At 43.2% G+C, this 5564-nt stretch overlaps 1 long non-coding RNA gene across 1 annotated transcript; it reads left to right on the top strand.

The window, feature by feature from the left end:
• Positions 1–2706: 2706 nt before the first annotated feature.
• Positions 2707–5271, top strand: LOC113975867. Its single transcript, XR_003536956.1, has 4 exons — positions 2707–2843; positions 3019–3829; positions 3997–4185; positions 4331–5271. It is a non-coding gene; the product is annotated as an uncharacterized LOC113975867 (long non-coding RNA).
• Positions 5272–5564: the final 293 nt, after the last annotated feature.

The following is a 5564-nucleotide window of genomic DNA, read 5'->3' on the forward strand; positions in this document are numbered from 1 at the left end:
TTGGGAGTAACAACAGCACTGAGGTAATTAGAGGAAAAGGAACATCTACTTATGAGTAAGGTATACGCAGCTGAACAGAATGTTTTGCAATGGCATGACTGCCCAGTGACAGCTGTTCCAGCACACTGGAGATGGCCTAGTCATCTTTCAGACTGGTGACAGATTGTCCCCTGTGACTGCACCCACCTCCACAAGGACTTGGCTAGAAAAGCAGAAAAATGCATTACAAAACATCCCACAGTCAACTGACAAGGCCCTCCTGTGGCATCAGGGACTTTTAAATCCAGATTCTGCATCTAAACACAGAGAGGGGATTTGAAACTGGGTCTTGAGCCTCACCTAGCAATGCTTTCACCAGCTAACTCCAGGGAAGAGCACCACCACACATTCCTTTTTTAAATATTTCCATATGAAATATTTAATTTCCAATTTATTAGTTTAGCTGTAGTTATTTGTCAAACAGAAACAAAAGCTGCAAGCAAAGGTGAGTTTAGGCCTCACACATGTTTTTTTCTGGCTACTGTACATCACTGGGTGCCAATGTGGCCAGACACCATCACCCCATTTTGCAGGCAAGAGGTGATGACAGCGAGACCCTACACCAAAAATATTGGGCTTTGCTGTTCCAGGTCCTTCAGTAAAATGTGGAACAGAAGACCCACTGCCAGCCTCAAAGAAAGCTTTGGTCAACTCCAGGCAGCTGCAAAGGGAGCTGCTCCCACAGCATTTGAAAGTCCTGTCTCCACCTGCCCGCTCCTGCCTTCCCTGTACTGAGCATTATGATAATGAATCATGCACCAACCTCCCTCCTTGATTTATTTGCCAAAAAAAGATTTGTGTGGGGTGGCAATTAAAGAGGTAGAATGTGATATTCATCAGCCTGTGTGCCTCTGAGCCTGACCACATCCTGGTGCAGCAGCTCCTCACAGTTGTTCGGACACCGTGGTAAGGGGTGTTTGGACCAAAAATACAACGCAACAATTTCAACACCACCAGTGAGGAGAACTTGCCTCTGTGCCACAGAGATGGACTCCACAGCTGTGCCCAGGAAGACAATAGGAAAAGCTGCCATGTACTAATTTCCCCAAAACATGCTTTAATGAATAAACTCATTAACTCTATTAGCAGGCACTGTTTCCTGTGCTGTGGGACACAGGACACCAATGACATGGACACTACATTGTACAGCTGAGGGTCCCAAGCCCAGACACCATCAAAACGAGCAAGTATCAGAGTCAAGCAGGAGTCCCACGCCATTCCAGGCAGCTGCACTAGGGAAGGCCATAAACAAAGCTGAGTCAGTTGCTCATTTTCTTCTTCTCTGCAACTTTACCTTCCATGGCACAGACAGAGTGAGGACAGGACATGGCAGCCACCAACACCACTCTCACTAAAACTGCAGGAAGCTTTACAACAAAGATTTTCCTCCACTGATGTCCACAGAGTTTCTGTCCCAGGACTCTTCAGCTCTATGCCCAGACACTTCCCCAGGCTCTCAGGGAGCTGACAGTCTGTAACAGGAGAGACAACACCTATGGTCCCATAAGGAGGGAGCAAGAAAGGCAAATGGTGCTGCCCACATGAAATCCAGGCCCCTGCAATAACAAGGGATTTGCCAAATGAGAACGGAGTCAAAGCAACCCCTGCCTGAGCTTTGCACCAGAGTGGCTTTTTCTCTGGCCCTCCATGGGGATGGTTCATGAACTCAACCCACTCCTATCTACCTTCACAGACCCTGTGGGTTGTACCTGCCCTCACCTCCACTGGGTAACCCCCATCCTTCCTAACAGTTTCTCACAGTATTTAATATTTAATGACAGCTTGAGGTTTTCCTTACAAGCGTCTCCATCCACTCACCGTGACAGCCTGCAACCCTTGTGCCCAGTTCTGACACCCTGGTGCACTCCTAACACCACAGAAATAACACCATGGTCACTGTGCTTGTCACCAGACTTGCAAGCAGCAAGTGACTTACATGGTCTCCTACAAAAGTCTGGCTTTTGTGGATCTGAATTACAAACCTTCCCTGGGACTCTGCTGAACTTACCACAGTTATTACACCATCAAATGCAAGAGGTGGGAGAAGAAAGAGGAGCTTCCTCAGAGAAAGGGGAAGAAACTATATGGGCTGGACAGTTCCATTTCCCAGTTTTTTGATCAACCTTCAGAGATTTCACTGAATTAGAGGATTGTAATGAAAGTGTTAGGGTGGATAATATTTTACAGATATTAACTGTAAGCATCAGGTATTCAGTAGGCATACTATATAAAAATATTTTAAATAATTTTGTGCTAAGCACCATATTGTCCTGGAAGCAACAACAAAAAAAGAATATGTTCATATTTTTTGTTTAGCTCGCTTCCTTATGTAAGGTTCATATTTTCTTCTAAAACAGTGGCAGGAGAGTTGTGAAATACAAATAGCTTCTCTTTTTACTCTTCATCATTATGTTCAATATTGACTGCTCCCACTCACTCAGATTAGCTATATTTTGTAAACAGCAAATGCACTTTAAAAGTGCAGATTTTTTCCAAGGCTTTCTCAATTCTGCTGACGTAAAACTTTGCATTGATCTATTAAAATCACTCTTTCATCTACATAACTTCCAACAGGCTGTACCCCTTCCCATGGCAGTGACCATGGTCTCTAACCTGTACTTTTCACCACTGTTGCAAAACTACAAAACCCAGACCTACTACACCACATTTTTGACCAAGTTTTGTTTGACAATATTTCACTTGGGATGACACAAGCATTCTGGAAAACACTCCCTAAATCTTGGCTCTTTTCTCATCTTCCATGCTTGATGTTCTAACTGTCCTGGCACTTCTTGTCCAGAAAGGTAAGAGTGCAAAACTGGTGAATATTCCTAAGGGGTTAGTTGAACACTTGCCTTTCTAGTATTTAGATGAACATTTTAGAAATAGATATTGTTTAAAAGTCTAGTTCTGTACAGTATAAACATTATCTAAAAATATTTTTGTAAAAGTTCTATATGAAATATTTGTGTCTTTCAGGTCCTCCTTCAACATGCAATTTCTCAAAGTACTGACTTTGAGTATGTTCTAGTACAAGACCTCTTTGCTGCTTCTACTCAGCCACAATCATCATCATCATCACTGGAGTGTTCAACTTCTGAGGCAAGAACTGAATACTCTTTTTTAGTACTAGAATGGTTAACAGCTGACATGATATTTTTAAGTTAGCTATGTCAATTATTATGTCAATATTTCAACTTTTCCACTGGCTTGGGAATTTAGTGCTGCCTTTGTTGCTTTTCCATTTTAATGTTCTGAACCCTCTTGAGCAACATCCCCCTGCCTCCGCTCTCACATTTTCCCCTTTGTTCAGCTTTTTAAGAAACCACTTGCACTTGTATTGTGAGTGTAATCTATGCCAGAAATATTAGCTGTAGATTTTATAGCTGTATAAAATCTGGTATAAATATCACAGCTCAGTCTTAATTACCAAATTTTTCAATATACCTCTAGTGTCAATGATTACACTATTTAAAATATGAGCAGGTCAGTTGTGGTACAGCATTTTCTCATTTGGAGAGATTTTCTTGGACTACAGATGCTTTGGAGAAATTAGTATCTGAAACCCGGACTGTCCAACTGGAATGTTTCTTAATTACAACAAAGAACAAGCTGTTTTTGTCAGCTGGGACTTCTAAGAATGGAGTTGCTCCCTTCATCATTGCTTTGATAAACAGATGGCCTGTGGCCACTTCAGTATGGAGCATATAATGGCTGGGAATGGAGCTGGTTCAATGCAGGAACTGCCTTCTTGTCGACCTCCACGGCAGAAACAACCTACAGGCAACAGGTTGGCCGCGACTCCTGTGCTAGGAATTGGCACCTTCAGAACAGGAGATGTCAGGAAAAAGACTCTTTGTGCTGGAGTTGATGCTTCTCCATTGCATTACCACAGTATAAAGGTGTAAAATGGTGCTGATTCTGTCACATCTTCACTCTTCTTTCATTCTGATCCAGTGTTGGGCCTCTCACTATAAGAAAGACATTGAGGTGCTGAAGCATGTCCAGAGAAGAGCAACAAAGCTGGTGAAGGGTCTAAAGAACAAGTCCTGCAAGGAGTAATGAGGGAGCTGTGGGTGTGTAACCTGGAGAAAAGGAGGCTTGGGGGGACCTTATTGACCTCTACAACTACCTGACAGTAGCCAGGTGTGGGTCAGCCTCTTCTCCCAGGCAACAAGAGACAGGACAAAAGGGAATGGCATCAAGTACTACATACCTGCAGCTGCTCTCTTTGTTAACATCACTGCACAGATTAAGTACCTAAAACATCTTGGATCGTGTTTCCTTACAGACACCATCTCAGTGAAGTGACAACAAAGAGTGTAAGGACATTCCTGCAGGTATCAGAAGCACCCAGCTGAAAAAAATTCCTGAATGGGGCACTGGAATAATGGATAGTGTTTACACAATGGATGTACTAAGGATGTTCTTCCTATAATGGCAACTGTCAAGCAAAAGGAGTATGTCAAAATATCAAAAATTTTGGAGACTACAGCTCTAAAGAATAAGATTTCAACAACTATTTTCAACAACAACAACTATCTTGGTTATTTAAGGACATTTTTCATAAGTTTGCACCGAAACCATGTGTCACGCTTCTTTCTAAGATGACACCCCCTTCAGAGAAGGCAAGGAAATTACTCAGAGGCAGGCCCTGACCAGTATAACTGTGTACAAGCAAGAAAAGGGGGTGGAGGGAGAGTCATCTGGCTGCTTTTTGGATGGGAAAGCATCATTTTGGTAGCCTTAGAAACAAAAACCATAAGCACAGCTGGCAACCACCTGGCCCCAGGCTATGCCTTGCCCTTCTCAGAGCACAGCAGGACAGGGTGTGGGCAGTGCTGAGCAGAGATCCCACAGGAGAACCTGAGCTCTGCAGGAAGTGGTGTCTGACTCAACAGCAAGCACAGCTCAGGGCACTGCACTATTTCAGGGACTAGGGCTTGAATGTGATTTAACACATACAGCCCAAACTAGAGCCATCATCAAAGACTTTGTGGCTGCTCTTGGGAAAAGGCCTATTCCCAGTGACTTGGTGACAGGCAAAGAGCTACTGTTTGTACTTCCAGAGCTTAGTCACTTTGGAATTTTAAGCAAGAAGTAAGCATTCTTCAATTCCTGTCCTGAGAAACCAAGTGATGCTGTTCTGAATGGTTTCTCAGCACTGCCTCAGGGGACACCATTCCAATAGAGATAAAGCTTGTGTGCATATCATTTCTTCAGTGACCCCTTTGAATAAGAAGTGCTATTTAAGTGTAAGATCTTATCTGTGCACAGTCACAAATATATTGGCTTTGTATCAGTCTTTGCCCAAGATCATGCCAATTATCCCAGCCTTTTTTCCTCTGTTATGCCCTGTTCCAGAGGGACATAGCAGGAAGCTCATACTACTTAGATTACCAACTATAAGCCAGGTAAATAGCTGGGTGCTTCATTTTTCCCTCCTTAGGTGGGACTGTCTACACAAAGCAGTTATGGGATAGAAAAGGACACATCCTGTGCACAAGCACAATGTAAGTCTTGGA

Source organism: Neopelma chrysocephalum, unplaced genomic scaffold (assembly GCF_003984885.1).
Source record: "Neopelma chrysocephalum unplaced genomic scaffold, ASM398488v2 Primary Assembly neopelma1_147, whole genome shotgun sequence".
Lineage (NCBI taxonomy): Eukaryota > Metazoa > Chordata > Aves > Passeriformes > Pipridae > Neopelma > Neopelma chrysocephalum.